General features: G+C 42.9%; 1 protein-coding gene across 4 annotated transcripts in view; it reads left to right on the top strand.

The window, feature by feature from the left end:
• Positions 1 to 1,719: 1,719 nt before the first annotated feature.
• The window catches only part of DYNC1I1 (dynein cytoplasmic 1 intermediate chain 1), a 340,112-nt gene continuing 322,767 nt past the window's right edge, over positions 1,720 to 19,064 (top strand). For 2 of the 4 annotated variants that reach the window (XM_053609525.1, XM_053609523.1), the window contains exon 1: positions 1,720 to 1,955. The gene's annotated coding sequence lies outside the window, so the exon portion shown is untranslated. The remainder of the gene's footprint in view (positions 1,956 to 19,064) is intronic. The other 2 variants (XM_053609526.1, XM_053609524.1) reach the window with 1 other exon arrangement.

Here is a 19,064-nt window from a genome sequence, read left to right as displayed (position 1 = left end):
TCGACAAATTCAGACCTTCTTAATCCTGACCTGAATTCTTACAATGAAATTTAAACTTGTCTCTTCAAGTCTTTGCTTGTTCTAATCTCCTACCCATAGAGAGCCCCAGATGGCTCTTCCCAGCTGGGGGGATGATAATGTTATTCTCTACTCAGAGGCCTTTCATGGTTCTTTATTATCTGCTTTTCAATCTCTCTTCAGGCCCCAGTTGTCACTCCCTCATGCCTCTGTCATGCTCCAAAAAGCTAGCCCACTTGCCGTTTACTGAGTATGCTTTGTGTTTTTTCTGGAGCTTTACTTATGCCTGAAAATGTGCTTCTCTTTTCATTTGTACTATAAAAATCTTACCCATCTATTTCAAATATCATCCGTATTCACATTTCCAGTTTCCTCCTTCCATTTCCCCTACCCGCATCATTGTACTGCTTTGGCTATTTCCTGATTTTTTTTTGCCTTTACCTCTCTTTGCACATTTGACTGGATTTCATTCATTTCATTCATTCAAAGAGGAACTATATTCTCCCATTTTTTTGAATCATACCACGGTCCCAGCACAATGCTTTGCAGGCAGTGGGCATTGGACATGTTAGAAAGACAGGGATACCAGGTGATTAAGGCACAGGCTGCTGAGTCAGGTAGTGGTGGGTTCGATCTCAGCTAGACTGCTCAGTAGCTATGGAGCTTGGGCAAGGTAACTAACTTCTTTAAAATTCAAATTCCTTTTTGAGAGTTTGACATTTTTATCTACTACACAATGGCATTAAAAATTTTAAGAGAAAATATATGTAGAATTGTCATGTATTAAATATCCATTAAATGGTAGTGGCAAATATTTATTTCATGGAGTTTTTCCTTCTGGGATATTCTGAATACCTTCTATTTAAAGACATTTCACTTCTGTCTTTTTTAGCGGTACTCATCATCACAACAGACAGCCAAAGAGATAAAATTAGAACAAGGATGATCATTTACAGATAAATTTACTGTATTCATAATAGGATCTATACTTATTTTGAAATTACTGTAGGACTTATCAATTAATCAATCCATAAATATTTATTGAATAACTATTATACTTCAAACACTGATGATACTGCAGATACAATGTGAATAAGATATAGTCTCTGTGCCCCACCAACGTACAGTCTAATGCGTACCATGACTTCACAGATGTTCAAGAACAAAGTAAAAAAAAAGCTTCTGTATAAAATGGAGCCAAACCTCCAAATGAGAGTTTGATTAACATCCCAGACTCCATTTTTCAGCCTTCTAATTTAGCTGTTATGGCAAGCTTTGAAGGTCCAAGAATGGTTACCCAGATTTTTAAAAGCTAGTATCTAAGAAGTATGTGAAGATGATAGATTAGATAGATAGATAGACAGATCTATCTACCATATATAATATTTTCCCCCTTCTGGTGAAATTGGGATAAACCAGAGCCATAAGTGATCGTGTCTGGCAGGTAGATAAACGCTTTCTCTGTTTCTGTTTAAATGCCCTTAAAGTATAGTTGTTTGGAGTGAAAGTTGTTCAATGGTGGCACTTGAGGAGAAGTAGCTCCCAGAATACCGGAGCTCTCCTGTCTGCCACAACTTAGGTGTAAAGTCCTGCCAGTGGCTGAGGGACGGTCGCATGACCTCCCGGGTCCCTCCTCACCCGGGCCCCGGGACCAGCGCCACCCCTCGCGGTGAGACCTGCACCGAGAGGGGGAGCGCAGGCCCTCCCGCAGGAGGGGCGCGGGCGTGGAGGGCGTGGGCCGGGGGCGGGGCGAACCCCGCAGACCGGGTGCTCCGGAGGAGCTGTCAGTGCTGGGCTCGGGGAGAGGGAGGAAGTGATCGCTCCCGGGAGGAGCGCGCCGGAGCGGCAGGCACAGGGTGAGACAGCACATCCTGCCCGCGCGGGGCCGCCACCCTCGGGAGCCGCCGAGAGCCGCCGCCGCTGCCCAGCGCGCCCAGGTAAACAGCGGCGGGATGTCGCCGCCTCCGCGCACCCCCTATCCCTGGCCGATCCTCCCCACCGCGGTGTCTTCCCTGGGAGTCGGTGTAGCTGCAGCCCCGGCAGGCTCGCTGGACCCTGGCCTCGGCCCCCTTCCCAGGCTCCTGTGGACTCTGCTGCGCCCAAAGGTGGCCAGAGCCCCCGGGCGGCAGCCCCCTCCTGCAGCTCCGCAGGCGCAGCCGAGAGCCGGGCAGAGCAGGAAGGGTCGTAGTGTCATCACCTTGTCGCCCACCTTGTGTACGGGGAGGGGCGTCCAGGGCGCCCCGCCTGGGTCTTTTCCCAGAGAGCAGAGGGCAGGCGGCGGTGAAATCTGCGCCCCTCTGGGCCACCAGCTGACGGCCCCTGGGGGCGGGGGGAGCTGCAGAGCGAGAGGGAGGGTGCTGTTTGATTACATTTTCGAGCTGTCTGCAAAGCTCTCAGATGCTGTCGCTATCTGCCGAGTCCGAGGGAGAGAATGCACTTCCAGCAGGCATTAACGAAACACACAAGAAGACGCCAGTTTCTCGTGCTGCTGCGGAAAAAGTGTGGCGGGGGGAGGGGGATGTGTTTTGGTAAACACCCTGGCGGCCGCCCGGCTCTCCTTCCCCGGCTCCCACCCGGAATCGCGCTGGCCTTACAAATCTATGCGGCGTCATCATGGGGCAGTGATGTGGGCAGCCCTGATGCGAACTGAGTGTGCGGCAGTCTCGTGATTTGTACCTTAGCTAAAAAGATTAAACTGAAGCCCGGGATCAGGACAGGAAATGACTTAGGAAATCAGAGACGAAATGCAGAAGATAGAATATGTTCATTATTATCCTGGCCTTTGCTACTCTTAGATAAGGGGCAGGAACAAGTAGCCAGCCATTTTCTTGCTTGGAATGCCTTTCAGGTGGGCATTGTAGACTTACTGTAGTTCAGAGTTGTGAAAAACTGCTTCCAAACACTCCAGATTAGCAGAAAGCTTAGCTAACAGAAAGGCATAGGTGAGTGCAGTAAGCGCTCCATCACTAGCCAATACTAGCTAGCACAGGTAAGGGTGGCTGTCCAGGTACATACTTTTATTGTGGAGATTATGGAGAACTATGTTGATCTGTGTTAGTGAATTTGGAGTGGGTGAATTCAGTGCAGACTGCATGCTTTAGCAGTTTGTGAGTGTGAGTAGTACTTCCTCTGATTGTTTGTAATGCCAACTTTGCTCCAGAAGGTTTAATGTGGAAAAAAGGGCCAAAACTGCTTTTCTTGACCATGTTTCTCAGTAGGATAAAATCTGACACCCTTACCTCTGGGCTACCAAATGTTCTTCTCAGAGGAACCAATTCTTCAATATTTCCCAATATCTGAGGATCTACTGCTCCAAGCACTGTTCCTCTTAAAAATTTTCTAGCACCCTCATTTGATTGTTTTGACAACGCAGTTGGGACTCCCCATGCAGGTTTTTTCAGCCTACACAGCTCTGGGCCCTATTTTTGGAAATAATCCTGCATCTCTCTTTTTCTACCTGGCCTCAGGCCTCAGGTAGGAATGCACCTGTTTCTTCCCCTTTTGTTTGTGGGATGGTGCCTGCCTCTTATTACAGTCCCCTGGAGTAAGAAGGAGTGATTCCCAGCCCCTCCTGACTCCAGCCTTTCCTCCCTTTCCTACTGAAAATGTGCATAATTGTTTTGCTGTTGAATATCTATAACATTAGGTAAAATCACCACTAGGGACATGGGCAGAGAAAACACATTCAACCTGCAAGAAAAAGGGACAGAGTTCTTATAGTAGTGGTCCGTGGACTTCAGTTTCTTGACTAACTTCCAAGATAGTAAGAGGAAGTCACTTGGTGTTTCTGCCATCATGTTTACATCTAAGAGAGGGCTTTGTGATCCTTCTTTGGAAACTTTCTACTTCCCAAAATACTTCTTCCCAATTCTATGTTTAATAAATGAGCCTTTCTTTTGACTACTGTGCTGAGTCAAGCAATTCTTGAGGATCCAGTCTGGATGCAACTTGGTCTGTACTTGGAGTGGCCACATAGCTCAATCCTGTAAAATACAAGTATGTTGGTATGTTGTACTTCACTTAGCACCTTGCTTAGCACCGCGTGCTAGGCTTTCACCCTGGTACCTTCATGGGCTGCTCATTCTCCCTGGTCTCTTTCTACCGTTTGACCTAGAGTCAAATGGAAAGGTCACACATGGCTGTAGTGAATATGAGTATATTCCCTTATTACTTTGTTCTCTGTTTGGTTCTGCCAAATGAAACAATGGTTGATATCAGTAGCTAAAATGTGTTGACCACTTCACCAGGCGTTACATTTTAAAATGCTTTCACGTGTATGAATTTACTTACTCTTCGCACACATCTTACAAGGCAGATACCGTTTGTAATCCTATTCTACAGGTGAGGAAACCAAGACACCAAGATGTCAGGTAACTTTCCAGAGATTGCTCAATTACTAAGTTATAGAGCCAGGATTTGAATGTAGAAATTCTGACTGGACTTTGAACCCATCTTCTATATACTAAAACAACCACATTGGTTGATTTTCATATATTGAATGGCAGGTTCTTTTCTCATGTTGTCTCATTTTAACATTTATATAATTCATAAATGAACAATTATATTAATTATGTAATTAATTAACAAAATTTTAACATTTAAACATTTATATTATATAACATTTGTAATAAATATATAACATTTATATTTATTTAGATTAATATAATGTTAAATGAGATACACATCACAAAATTGAGTTAAATGACATTCTCAAGGTCATAGTTAATGGATGGCAGAGGTAGTATTCAAATCAGGTCTGTCTGATGACTAAAATGAGAACTCATCCATTACTGTCCTCTGTAAGAAACCAAAAGGCAGCGTGTATTTATTTCTTTCATAATTGCTGCCAAATTTCCTGTAAGCCATAATTGTTTCCTTGAAGCCATAGTGTAGCTGCACTTTTTGGCACCTGATTGGTAACTGTGAATGATATGGCACAGCGGACCCATCGTGCCTTTGAAATTAAATATTGCCTTGGTTTTGTCTTTTAGATGTAATTAGCTAATCCCCCACAATCCTTTGTGAGTCTCGAATACCATGTAAATAATGGCTACTTTCATCAGGGATACTTCTTACTTGACACGTTTGTGGCTTCTATATCCCCTAAAAAAATGTGAGATTATATATTCCTTTGGGAAATTTGCTGGGACAGTAAACTTTAGGGTTGATTTTGTTCTCATTTTTCTTCTTTGCAGTGTATAAACTCTTGTCTAGGGCCATGTCAAAATTATTCCTCTCAACTGGGGACTTTTCATCTATATAGTGAACTTACTTCCTTTCCTTTGCTCTCTGCAGGAGGCCTGTAGCATAAACATCACCGCCCAGGTGCTACTCCTGAATAGCCCCCCTGTTCATAAAGCATCTCTAATTCTTTGTTTGGAGCAACCCTCTTAAACAAAAGGCCATAGACACTGTAAAAGTCCATAGACACAGGTACACAAATCGTTTTCAAGTGGTCATTGAACCCACTAAAACTGATGTAAACTTTTAAATATTTATGTATAAATGCAATTTTCTAGGGAAAGAATGGTATATTTATAACTAAAAATAGATTAAGAACCAGTGGTTTAGGTGTGTTGTTTTAGATAGGGAAGGAGCAGAGGTTACTCTGCTGAAATATGCTGAAGACAAGGCAAAACCATCCTGCCAGAGCCAGTCAAGGAAAAACGTTGTTGGCTCTGAGGACATTTTTGGCATTTCATCTGGAGCCCAGGTGGCAGGTAGAGTGTACACTAACACACCATGTAACCACAGGGGGTCATGAGGAGTGGCGGGCAGCCTTATCTTATTTGCCATTCCTTATGCTTATTCAGTGTCTTCTAGATGAGTTAGTTTGGTGAAGCAGCCCAACATCCCTGGAAGGTGGGGACATTTTCCTCTTTCTTTGACAAACAAGTTGCTGCTTGGTGAGATTAAGTCTCTTGCTTGAGGCCACAGGAGGCCAGATAGGGGAAGGGCTAGATTTTAGGTGCAGATCTGCCTGATTCTAAAGTCTGTTTATTCTTTTGCCAACATATCTCTTTGTTCCTTTGCCTATGTGGGATACCAAAGAGTTTTGCTCAGTGTATGTAGCTTTTTATTGCGGCAGGACAGAGAGTCCCTAAGAAACATGCTTCCACGCTGATTCGAAAAGCTTGTCAAAGGGAACAAAAAAATCACGTGTCTTAGCTGGATAAAAGACAAGCAAGCCCTGCTTTCCTTGAGGTGATGAAGGATGGAGCTCCATATTTGATTCTTGTGTCATCCGCACAAGAGTACAAATGCATAGCAACCCACACCTCACACAGCCCAGGACTGTCTTGCAGGGGTAGCTGGGAGGCAAAAGTGGACTAATTGGAACACTTTTACTTTAAGGCTGCTCAGTTTTCTGGGACTTCCCTGACATAGTGGCTGTGTCATAAGCCCGCACACTGACTTGCTTCTAAACCCTGTGCAGCCCTCTGCTTACCAGCTGTCCCATGTATGTGCTCTTTAGTTTTCAGTTCACATCATTTCTAAAATCCTCACAAGCAGCTGCTTTTGCTTCCAAAATGTTTCTTAAGCCTTAACATTTTCTGCTTCCTTATATCTTGCTATCCTCATATTTGTTACTCTTACTGTTTCATTCTTGGGTACAGAACAGCTAAGGCCATTAATGGGGCAAAAGCACAAAGTGGAAACTTCGCTTAGAGTTGAGAGCATTCGTCAAAAAGGTCGTGAGACTGAAGAGGATCATTGTACTTAATCAACAGATCTGCTCGGTGACCAGTCCAGTGAAATTCATTACGCTTTAACCCAATGCTCCTCCAACATTTTTTTCTCTCCTATAACCCTTAATGAGTTTTTAAAAATTCTGCAGCTCCTTCGCATCCACACATTTCAGGTTGACATCTAATGTTTTTCACAATAAATCTAGTGAATCACAATGAATATGATTTTCAGAATATTGTTAAAAGTGAAAAATTATTAAATTAAGAATAAAATGATGACATCATCTTTGAATCCAAGTAAAACCTAAATACTACACCAACCTCAACAAGTATGTGATGAAGCTCTTTAACAGAGGGATATTTTTGTATCTTGTTACATCTTGGGGTGAAACACTGCAATAAGATTTAGGTGGGATTTTTTTTTTTTTTTTTACACAATACATGGAAAATGAGGTTTTGTAAAAATGGAGGTGGGAAAGCAGACCCTGAATGAGTCTACAAGCATAGTTTTAAAAAAGCATGCAGACAGAAGCTGCCGATCCGGAAATTAATGTCATTTAGTCTTCCCATGCCTGCATGCTCTTTATTTTTTAATCTATTTATTTCTTTAATTTAGAGACAGAGTCTCTTTCTATCACCCAGACTGGAGTGGTGCAGTGATGTGATCATAGCTCCCTGCAGCCTTGAACTCCTAGCCTCAAGCAATCCTCCTGCCATGGCCTTCAAAAATGCTGGAATTATAGGACTGAGTCTGCTCCCAGCCTACATGCCCTTTATAAAGGCTTCATTAGGCCAGGGGTGTACAGCTAGCAGTTTGAAGACCACAGCTTGAACCAGCACAGGGGCTGTAAGTCTGGACCAGCAGGAGGGCAGTTACTGGCAGTCAAGCCAGCACCTTTCTTACACAGGGGTCAAAGTGGAGGTTGGTAGGGCCAGAAAGGACCCACAGAGTGGCTGGCCCATTTCCGTCCCTCAGTGAGATAGGAAGGTGGTGAGGTGACTATGTGGATAGCTGTCTTTCCTCTATTTCATGATTTTCAGAAATCGATCAGCCCATTCCAGTATATTTACTGGATCAGTGGTTCTCAGTGTGGAGTGATTGTCCTTTCCAGGGGATGTAACCAGTTTTATGAACAAATTTCAATAACACCTGTGTGATTTTTTAAAATCTCCTCCGTTAACTAACAACTTGACCTTTTGAGTGGTTTCCCAGAAATGGTAGATTTTTCTGTAAGACAAAGGAACTGAGATTCAGAAAACTCCTGTTCAGTTAGATATCACTCCCCCCCCCACACACACACACAACCTGCCTTCAATGCACACAGCCTCTTGATAGTTACACCCTGATCTTCCCCAAGCACACAGCCTCTGCTTTCAAAGCCTGTGATCTCCGTCAGTGGAAGAGATGGATTTGAGGCACCTTCACCCATTCCAGGCAGCTTTTCTTATTCTCCCAACAAGATGTCTGAAAGCCTGAAAGCCCTTGCAATTTCAACAACAGGGACATTCAGCAATGTCTAAAGATACTTTTGGTTATCACAGCTGGGGAGAGGGCAGGCCACTTAGCAGATAGAGTCAGGACCGCTGTGAAACATCCTACAGTGCACAGGGCAGTCCCACAGCAAACAGCTGTGCAGTCCCAAGTGCCAAGAATGATGCCAAGATTAGGAAATTCTGCTTTAGATGTTCTGGTTTTCTCGTTGAAATCTTCCCCATGTAATTTAAGTTCATTTCTTTGTTTGATCTTTTACAAGATAATAAAAGTACAGCGTCAAAGAGGCAGCATAAAGTAGTGAGAAGAGGCAAGATACCCCACTTACTACCATGTGAGCCTCAGTTTCTTCATCTGAACAAGAGGGATCATACTTGTGAGGACTGTAGAAAATGAGTGTATAGGGCACGGCACATGGAACATGTTTAACACGTGGAAGATACTTTTTATTATCAAAAAGCAAATTTTTCACTCTCTAGCCTTCTTCTCTCTGGAATATGTGAGATTTTGCCTTATTTTGAATCAAAGGTATGGTTTTTAAAACCATTTTTTTGAGTTATACTTATTTTATTTATGTACATACTTTCTTCCCTGTCTAGACACTAAGCCCCTTGAGACATCCTTTTATCTTCTAGCAGAGGGTCTTACACCTAGTAGATATTCATCAAGCTGTTGTTGACCTGAAATATTAGATGGAATATATCCTACTTAATTTGCCTTTTCTTGTAAGATGGACTTCTTTGGAACTCTTGGATCATTTTTAATGTGTTCAGTAAAAACATTCATTTCCTGACATGTAGCACCCATTATGTGTCTGGGCGAACATGAATGCAGGTTTGATAATGCCTAGAATTCTGGAAGCCTTGCCTTCCTGACTCAGGATCATGTTGTGATTTCTGTTGGGGGAAGGGGTGTCTTGGGGAGGACAGCTTTTCATTCTAGAAATAACAGACAGCAGGGTTTGAGTCTTGTGTTTTCCTTTATGAATCCCTTAGGCTGATTCTTTTGATCTGGCCTTGATCTGACACTTCCCACTGAGCAGTCCAGTACTTTGGTTCCTTTCTGGTGGAAGGAGGGGAAATTTTGATGCTTCTAATGCCCAGAGCGAAGCCAAGAATAATGAGTGTCTTTTAAATAGCTCTATTGAGATTGGACACAGTAGCTAATGCCTATAATTCTGACACTGTGGGAGGCCAAGGCAGGTGGATTGATTGAGCTCAGGAGTTTGAGACCAGCCTGAGCAAGAGCAAGACCCTCATCTCTACTAAAAATAAAAATAAAAAATAAAATAAATAAAATAAAAAACTAGCCAGGCATCTTGGGAGGCTGAGGCAAAATGATCTTGAGCCCAATAGTTTGAGGTTGCTATGAGTTATGATGATGCCACAGCTCTCTACCCAGGGTGACAGAGTGAGACTGCATCTCAAAATAAATAAATAAACAAATAAATAAATAATAAAAATAGCTCTAGTGAATAAAGGATGCCAAAACATCATATATCCCTTGTCCACAGTTTCCTGTTTAGCATGCTCATTAGATTGTCTACCTAGCCCTGAAATATACCCATTTCTTTGTTGTTGGGTTTTTTTTTTTGCAGTTTTTGGCCAGGGCTGGGCTTGGGCTTGAACCCACCACCTCCAGCATATGGAGACAGCGCCCTACTCCTTTGAGCCACTTGACAAGATGAAGATTTGCCCCGTTGAAATGGAATGAAGTCTTCTCCTTTTGAGTGCAGTTTTAGATTTGCTAGTGTACCATATGGAAGGTTAAATGTTTATCAAGTTGCTGACCGATAAAATGAGTCTGAGTGCAGGGGATGACCCTGAGATTGTCTCAGAACCAACTTGTGAGATGTCACCAGTTGGTGAGTTTGGATGACAGAAAGGGGAGCAAGCCCTGTGGGGAATGTGTGTTTTGACACAGCATGTCCCCTTTTAAAATCACGCTGTGTCTTGTGTTTCAATATCCGTCCTGTTAGTATAGCAAGGATTCATGGAAACTGATGTGCATTTTGTGGAAGAGAGAATAACAAGAAATAAGTAAATAAATAAAAGTAAACCACCTCTGCCTGTTCCCTTGAAAAGTATGACTCTGTTCACAAGGTATAGGTTACTGCTGATTCGGAAAGAGGATCCTCCCTCTTACACTGCCTTTGGGCTCAGGGGAAAGTGAGAATCTATTTACATAAGTTAAAATGCCAAACTAAATCTCCCAATGCAAATATGGACCACCCAGGGACATTGTAAAGGCCAGGTTTGGGGTTTTGAATATTTACAGGTTTTCTTGCTTCCTATTTTAAGCTTGTTAATATTTTTCAAAAGCTGCTGAATTGGCTTATCAAGCAAGGGTGAAATACCATATCTTATGCCATTTAAGGGAGGAGGGGGGAGGAACTGTGCTCATTTCCCTTGGGAGTCCCTTGTTTTTTAAAATGAAGAACTATGAATTCCTCAAAGTCGAAGGCCACAGAATTGAGTTTAAAGTAGGTAGAAAAGGCAAGTTACAAAACAGTTGTGGGGAAGGAGAGAGATACTTTCTTCAAATGCTCCTTTTTCTTGACACATTCTAACCAGGCTAAGCGATTTCCTGCAGTTAACTGGGCAAAACTTTACTTTTGAGGTTGGGTCAGGGTAATGGAAGCACCATCCCAAACTCTGGGAAGGCAGACATGGGCGGGATGGGGAAAGAGTGTTTTCTAAATTCTTTGGGGGGAAAGACAGTATGAAAGTTGGAAGGCACACGCTCAGGTGGCTGTGTGGTTAATAATGACATTTAGTACTTTCTTATTCTTTACACCCTCACCACAGGGTGTGCCACAGCCACTTTTAGATGGGGATGGTAAAGGAGGTGAAGTTGCCAAAACTGAATTAAGGAAGGTAAAAAGTAATAAGAGTTCTGACTCCTTAGGGTAGATCTAGTCAGGTCAGGCTGTGTTATGACACACTAACAAATAACTCCTAAACTTCATGTGGGTAACATAAGATTCTTACTACAGTTATGTGTCCAGCATGGGTCAACAAGAGACTCTGTTCTACGTATTCCCCAGAGACCCAGGCTGGAGAAGTTTGCTCTTGATATACACTTTCACAGTCCCTGTGGCAAATTGCATACTGGGTACCAAACCTCCCCCTTTACTTACATTTCATTGGCCAAAGCCAATCATGTGGCCATGCCTGACGATGAAGCAGTCTTTAAGTGTGGTCCTATGAGAGGATGATTGGAATTTATGTGATTAACCCAAATGACTATGGAAGGAGAGACTTACCTGAGGTCTGCCTACACCTGCTGATAACCGTAGTCTCTAAGAAGCATCTGTAGGGACACTGACTGACATGTAACCACATTGGTAGTGGTTTCCACATCCATCTCTAGGAGTACGTGAAAGAATTCCTATTTAGAATATAAAGTGCATTTGGATGATTTTAGCTTCATGAGGAATGACAGGTTCCTGGAAAAGTGAGCTTACAAATATATAGATTCTACTGATAATAAATAAAGGAAAGATGTGTAGGGGTGAAAATTAGCTTCCATTGGTAGTTTTTCAAGTCAAGATGTGTAGGGGTGAAAATTAGCTTCCATTGGTAGTTTTTCAAGTCAAGTTGAGAATATTCATTTAGTACTTATGGGCTGCCAGCCAGGAGTAAGACCGAGTTTGGTAGGCACGTGATAATGAGCAGGGTACATCCAGGGGAAAGAAGAACAATTCAATACCGATAACATGCTGCGGTCATATGTCATCGCATATCAAATGGTTACCACAAATGGCAAAAATGTGACAAATGCCTCATAGAGGTATACCGAGGTACAAGGAGGGGTCAAAGAAGGAAGTGATTAAAAATTAAGTGAATGATCACTTCTTTAAATCAGTAGACAGACCACACATCAGTGTTATCCAGATAAAAACATTTGTATTAATGTTTTTATCTTATCATTATTTTTGTCATGGACCTGATTTGAACCTAGAAAAAATTATAACAGTTATTATGACTAAGAGGTAATTAGTACAAGAGCCTGGCCTCTGGAGCTGGGGTTCAAGTCCTGGTCTCATCACTTACCAGCTATGTGAATTTGACAAGCTCCTTTGCTCCCTGTACCTCATTTTCTTCATTGGTAAAACAGGACTGATAATAATAGTATCCACCTCCTAGTGTTGTGATGAGGTCTAAAAGAATAGATCCCAATTAATTTTCCATTTCTTATAGGATTTAATTTTTTTCTATCAGATGATTTTGATATGCTTAGTACAAACATTGACTTCCTGAACTGTGTCACCTGTTGGAAATCTGGGCCCAAAATGAAGTGGGCTTTGTAATTCCAGAATTCTGGAAATCTACCCTCCTGAACCCGGGTCATTGGAACATTTCCATCTATGCCAGGGAGAGCAATGTATGGCTCAGGGTAAGGACAGTGTAAGGGCCAGATAAAGCAAAATGTTCAGCCAGCATTTTCCATGGCCTTTGAAGCAACTTTAGTCTAGATATGTCTAGAGCAGGCGTCCTCAAACTTTTTAAACAGGGGGCCAATTCACTGTCCTTCAGACCGTTGGAGGGCCAGAGTATAGTTTAAAAAAAAAAAAACAAAACTATGAACAAATTCCTGTGCACACTGCACATATCTTATTTTGAAGTAAAAAACAAAACGGGCACAAATACAATTCACACCGCTTCATGTGGCCTGCGGGCCACAGTTTGAGGATGCCTGGTCTAGAGTATCAAGCTGGCTTCTATTCTGATCTTGTAAATCAGGTCTGTGGTAGGTACACTTCCTAGCTCTCTGCACTCACCCCCAGCACTCCAAAGTAACTTTAAATTAAAATATAAACCATACCAATACTTGCTTGTCAAACCTTCACCTGCAGCACTGACCCCAAGTACCGGACCATGATCTGTGACACAAATGCATTGTGGGCAGATCATGGTCCGGTACTTGGGGTCAGTGCTGCAGGTGAAGGTTTGACAAGCAAGTATTAGTATGATAAAGAGGAGGCCGTGCACCCCGCCATGAAGGGTACCGACTTTCTTTCCTCTGTTTCTTTTTTGGCCTTCTGCCACCACTCCTTGACTGCAAATGGGGAGGAACTTAATGTGATGCTGGAGAGAAATTGTGTGCTGTAAGCCATGAAGGGGTGGGCATGAGGACACTGTCTTTGGCAAGTGAGTAGGAGGACACCTGTCTGTTGTGGCCCAGTGTTCTAGTGAGAAGCAGAGTTTATATCAATATAATGGAGAATCTTTGCTAAATGGGCTAGGCTGGCCACAAGGTAGTAAGTTCTCAGTGCCTAGGAGAGTTCAAGTGTGTCACCTCCAATGAGCATTGTTCCAATTCCATCTCATTGAGGCCACTTTTGACCACTCTAAAATGAGAGGTCAGACCAGCTTTGGTAATTTCTACATTATTTGTAGAGCCTTGCATCATTCTTTCCACTGGCCAGGTCCTGCCTTTCATGTAGGGCCAGCATATAGAAGGGGACAGGTGCCAAATAGGAAAAATAAGGGTAATGATCTACTTCCTTGCACATGTGACTGTCGAGGTTGTAGCATTCTTTCATTCATCCAATAAACATTTTTAAGTCCCTGCCAGACAATGGGAGTGTATATGGTATCAGACAGGGCTGAAGGAAGTTTACTAGCTTGTTACAATCATTAAACCAAACTAGAAAAGCTGCTGCTGCCTTTATTCCAGCCTGGCCTGGCCTACCTTGCAGTTGGAGGCTTGTTCTTTTGTTTGTTCATTCAGTAATCTCCTAATGTACCCTGGTGATGTTCAAAGTCTGCTCCACCTTCCCAAAAGTGGAGGTAGAGCTAGGCAAATATGTCATTTTGAAGATATGTGTCAGAAGCCCCCCCAAGTTCCCTATTCTTTTTATAGAATAAGGAATCAAACCTAAGAGATTACTTAGGCGATAGATTTATATTTGGAATGTTATCTTATGTAAAGAATATATATATATATTAATTAAAAACACTAAGCAATCTATTTGAATGCTTAATTTCTCACTTTTTCATTCTTACAGCAAAGGTGTGATGTGTACAACAAGTGTTAATTCCAGTTATTTGTATTGATTAACATATTTGAGTAGATGGAATTGGCTTAACACAGAAATTCTTGATTTTTTTTCAAGACTCTTACATGTTTTAAAAATAAATAACTTTTCTTGTGAAGTGAGACAGAACGAGAGGGCAGAAATAACTGCCCTGGATGAGGTGTGGCCTGAGCATGTGCCATGGCTCCCCTGCCACCTTGACCCCATTTGGCCACATGCTGAAACCCACTGAGCAGTGCCTGCTGGTGGGGCCCCCTGCTCTCCTGCCACAGGACATGCACCCCAGTCCCACCCTCCCCGCATGTGGGTGTCCAGGTCTCGCTGCTCCTCCTACAGAAAGCCCCTCATGCTCCACTCCTGCAGGCTCTCCTGGGTGCTTTCCGCCTTGGTCATGCAGTGCTGCCAATGTTTTCAGATGCTCCAATATTACATGCATTTTGGGACAGACTTTATCTTGATCATGTATGTAAGTCCTATAGCACCCAGAAAGGCACTTTGTTCTTTGTAGGAAGGATTCATTTTATTGAATTAACATAAAGGAAAATTTAGCATCCTGGAACTGACTACTTGAGCTTCCTGACTCTTAGCAACATAAAAAATTGAGTTGATTAGTGTGATTCACCCCACTTTAGAAACATATGGAGGACCTTGTTTGGATACCATGAGTGTTCTGTCTCCTTATATCAGGGTAAATCATCCCACCCTCTCTCACTCCACTCCCTGCCTACAAAGGGTCCCCAGAAAAGCGGGAGCAGTGGGAAGAAGTGTGCTCTGAGCTGCTCGAGGAATTTGGGGTTAGGTGACAATATAAGCATATGTGTGTGGGCATATGCTCATGTGCTAAAATCATGACTGGGTGACACTCTGGGGCATCGACATTCTTATTTGTAGTCAGCTGTTACATTGCAGCTGTTCAGACAGAGATGTGATGCGGGCTGGCAGTTAGCTATACAGATAGGCAGAATTAAGGTTTTAATCTTAGTTTTGAGGGTCTAGATGTTACATTGTTCTTAGGTAGCCAAAAGTCTCCGGCAACTTAATGGGGAATAAATACCCAACGTAATGTAAGTATGCATTATGTATTAGGCCACGAACATAAAATTCCAGGAGAAAGCTCACTTCCCATCAGATCACAATGCCCTTGCTTAGAGGCTAGTATTCTAAACTCTTCTGAGAACTCAGGTTTCTGGGCCCTTGGTCTCAGAGGTCGAAGCTGGGACGGTTGGGATACGACTAGCCTGTGGTCACAAACGATAATCCTAAAGGCCTAATTCAGAGGTAACATGGGCACTGGAAAATTAAGATGGTCCATTTATGGTTAGAGGGCTGGAAAGAAGCGAAATGTGGGTGTGGCACTAATATGGCAGTTGAGGACACTAGATCAAAGCAAAAGGGATTGAGAGGGACAGTGGAAGAGCAATGGAGTTTTAACCCTTTTTGTAGAAATGAAGGCTGGGAGGAAGGAAAGGGACTCCTTCAGGCACATTTTTGAAGCCAAATTTGTTCATTCATTTGGCAAGCATTTACTTTCTCTGTATCAGTCTTTATCCTGAGTATTGGTGAACAATATGGATAAAACGCTGCCTTCACTGGAGCTCAAATTCTAGAAGGAAAGACAAGCAATGGAAAATACTTCAATGTTAGTTCCGATACACAAAATGAGGAAAAACTTAAGGCAGTGGAAAAGACTTGGGAATGCAGGACAGTGGGGAGTGCTATTTTAAGGTTGTCAAATAAAGCCTCAATGAGATGGAATTTGAACTAAGTCTCAAAGAAACAAGTCATTTGGATATGTAGGGAAAATGTGTAACAGGCAGAGGGGAGAGCAGATGCAAAGATCCTGGGATGGAAATGTGCCTGGTGTATTTTAGGAACAACAGGAGTGCGTAAGCTAGTGTGTCTGTGGATGAAATAGAAGAGTAACAGGGCTGCATGATGTAAGGCTGTGGAGGCCACTGTTGGACTTTGGCTTTTACTCTGAGAGGGAGCCATCAGAGAGCTTTTTGCAGAGAAGTGACAAGATTTAACATGTGTTTTAATGAATCACTCTAGCAGCTGTGTAGAGAATGGGCTGAAAGGGGCCCAAGCGTAGGAATGAGAAGACCCTTGGAAAAAGCTTTTGCAGTAATATGGATGAGAGGTGATGGTGGTTTGGACAGGGTGACGGCAAAGGAGGTGGTGAAAAGTAGGTATATTCTTGAAATGTTTAGAGGGAGCAGCTCAAATACTTTGTAATAGATTGGATGTGGAGATTGACAGAAAGAGAAATCAGAGATGAATCCAAGATTTTTGGCCTGAATAGCTGGAAGCACCTAGAGTTGCCTCCTTTGGCTGAAGTGGGAAGATGAAAGGCTGGAGGCCATGAAGCCAGAGCCAGGGGCGTGGTCATCTTCAGGAGGCTGCAGGGTGATGGTCTGGCGCTGTGTGGTGACTCTCCTGACAGGTACACTGGAAAGATGACATCAGCTGGGCAGAGCACCCTTTTACTGCACACACTGGAGAAAACCTGAAAACCCCTTACCCCTTTCCTAGCATTTAAGACTTTATTCTCTGCCAATTGTAATAGGTTTTGCAGCTGGTTACCACTAATTATGTGGTTGGTTTCCATTGCATTTGGTCAACCCTGTGTTGTAGGGTTCTCCCCTTACATTTGCCACTGTCTTTTATGTTTTAGGCTTGGGAATTGCCCTGTCTTTCAGGATGAGATCTAGCTTAACTCAGAAAGGGACCATGCTGTATTTCCACTGTTTCCTAATTCTTAGAGAGTACCTTATAATTGTCATATCCCACCTCCCTGACGATACCTTTCAAACTGGAAAGGTGACTCTAATGTCTCCACTCTGCTCCTTCCCAAGGCCATCGCTAGGTGGGAAAGGTCTGGCATGGGGGGCAACCTCACAGTCAGAAGAGGAGATTGACAAGTTAGCGTAACGACTACCGACTTTGGATATTTTGTGCTCCCTAGCATAGTCTTCAAAATTGAGATAGAATTCTTCTTTCATTTTAATTCTTTCTGCCAATTTTTTAAAGCTTATGTATATGAGCCTGCATCCTATTTTCAAAGAGACAGATGGTTGAAACTGCCTCTAGCTAAATTTTTTTTAAGTCTTGAATATAAAAAATACACATTGAGTATCAGAAAGGTTTAAGCCTCTTAGGACTGCTCCAGAAATCGGTTCTGAATGCCGCCTCACACCACTGAGTTATCCAATCGTGTAGAGAAGGCTGAGTGCTGGGGGCAGGCTAAGGAATTTTCAGCCAAGCTTTTCAGATGAGCATTTGCTGTCTAACAGGAATATAAAGGTTATGCTGATGGGGCAAATAGCAAGTGTCCAGACCTTAGAGTGGCATTCAGTATTTGTGCTGATCTGGTCTGCAGGAAATATGTGATGGTCCTGCATTTCTGGCAGTATTGATTTTCTTCGCTCTTATGGGCATAGCAGGGCAGCTGGAGAGGTTGGCTGATTTTTTTTTTTTTTTTAAGTACATCCACCTTTGATGTGTTTCTTCCTTGAAGTCTTCAGGAATTACTTTGTCTTTTCCACATTGAATGTTTTATCACCTTCATCGTTTGTATTATAGATTTAAGCAAATAGTGCTAAGCTTGCTTTGGTCATTCTGTGGTTGAGCTTTGCCATGAGTGTTCTGTGAGTGGATTACAGGTTAAGTGTGTATCAGGTTTTAATCTCTTGACCCTCAGGGTAGTCAGAGCCTGGTCAGTGTCCTGTAATAGGGAACAGCTTTCTCTGTTCACCCCAACATAGTCTATAGATGTCACCGTGATCTGTGGGTGTCATGACATGTAAAAAATGTTGACTCAGAAGGGATAAAAGTAAAGATAAATTTATTTATTTTTTGAGACAGAGTCTCACTTTGTTACACTTGGTGGAGTGCTGTGCTGTCATAGCTCACAGCAACCTCAAACTCTTGGTCGGGCTCAAGCCATCCTCTTGTGTCAGCCTCCCAAGGAGCTGGGACTCCCAAGATGCCTGCCACAATGCCTGGCTATTTTTAGAGTCAGGGTCTCACTCTTGCTAAGGCTGGTCTCAAACCCATGAGCTCAGGCAATCCACCCGCCTCTGCCTCCTCCCAGAGTTGCTGGGATTACAGGCGTGAGCCACCGTGCCCAGCCCTAAAGATAAATTTAGAGCTAAAAATTTATTAATTTGGCAATTGATGAACCCTGATATAATTCAAACTTTTAACTGCAACTGACAATAATAAATAATATGTGTGGAAAATAGTGAATGTATGTGTGTGTCCAGCCAAAACAAGTTCTTAACTAAGTGCAGAGCTTTCTAATGGTTTTCATGTGGTACAAACAAACATTGCTACCTGTGCCCACCAACTTGAGTTTGTGACTCACCAGTGGGTTGCAAACCATGTTTTCAAAGACTAATATATTGTGAATTACATGCTAGAAATAAACTATCTAGTCTCGTACTTGCTCATATCCTTCCTTATTTCCCTTCTGCCTACAGAGAAGTTCAGACCCATTTAAACACAGCTTAGCACACCTTTGGATGCAGGATGACCAACCTGTCTAGGTTTACCTGGAACTGTCCTGGTTTTAGCATAGCTTGTCCTGTGTCTTGGGTACCTCCTCATTTCTGTGCAAACTTGGATGTTTGGTTGCTCAGCCTTTGAGATGTCTGATTGCCCTTCCAACCTCATCTTCCTCTACCATATTTTATACTCAGTGTTCCATCCATATGGAATTACATATCCCACAGACTGATCATGCACCATCTTACCTCCCCACCTCCGTCCATACTTGCCCCTCTGCCTGGGATGCATCACTCCCCTGTGCCTCTCTCAAATC

Source organism: Nycticebus coucang, chromosome 11 (assembly GCF_027406575.1).
Source record: "Nycticebus coucang isolate mNycCou1 chromosome 11, mNycCou1.pri, whole genome shotgun sequence".
NCBI classification, from domain to species: domain Eukaryota; kingdom Metazoa; phylum Chordata; class Mammalia; order Primates; family Lorisidae; genus Nycticebus; species Nycticebus coucang.
This window is presented reverse-complemented; position numbering and strand designations above follow the sequence as displayed.